Source organism: Notothenia coriiceps, unplaced genomic scaffold, assembly GCF_000735185.1.
Source record: "Notothenia coriiceps isolate Sejong01 unplaced genomic scaffold, NC01 NC01_scaffold00009589, whole genome shotgun sequence".
NCBI lineage: Eukaryota > Metazoa > Chordata > Actinopteri > Perciformes > Nototheniidae > Notothenia > Notothenia coriiceps.
The window spans coordinates 1-315 of record NW_011342290.1 but is presented as its reverse complement, the minus strand read 5'-3'; positions in this window follow the sequence as shown (position 1 = coordinate 315).

The window sequence follows — 315 nt, the reverse complement described above, 5'->3', positions numbered from 1 at the left end:
AGACCTGAGTACTTCTACTTTTACTCAAGTACAAGATCTGAGTACTTCTACTTTTACTCAAGTACAAGATCTGAGTACTTCTACTTTTACTCAAGTACTAGATCTGAGTACTTCTACTTTTACTCAAGTAGAAGATCTGAGTACTTCTACTTTTACTCAAGTACAAGATCTGAGTACTTCTACTTTTACTCAAGTACAAGATCTGAGTACTTCTACTTTTACTACAAGATCTGAGTACTTCTACTTTTACTCAAGTACAAGATCTGAGTACTTCTACTTTTACTCAAGTACAAGGTCTGAGTACTTCTACTTTTA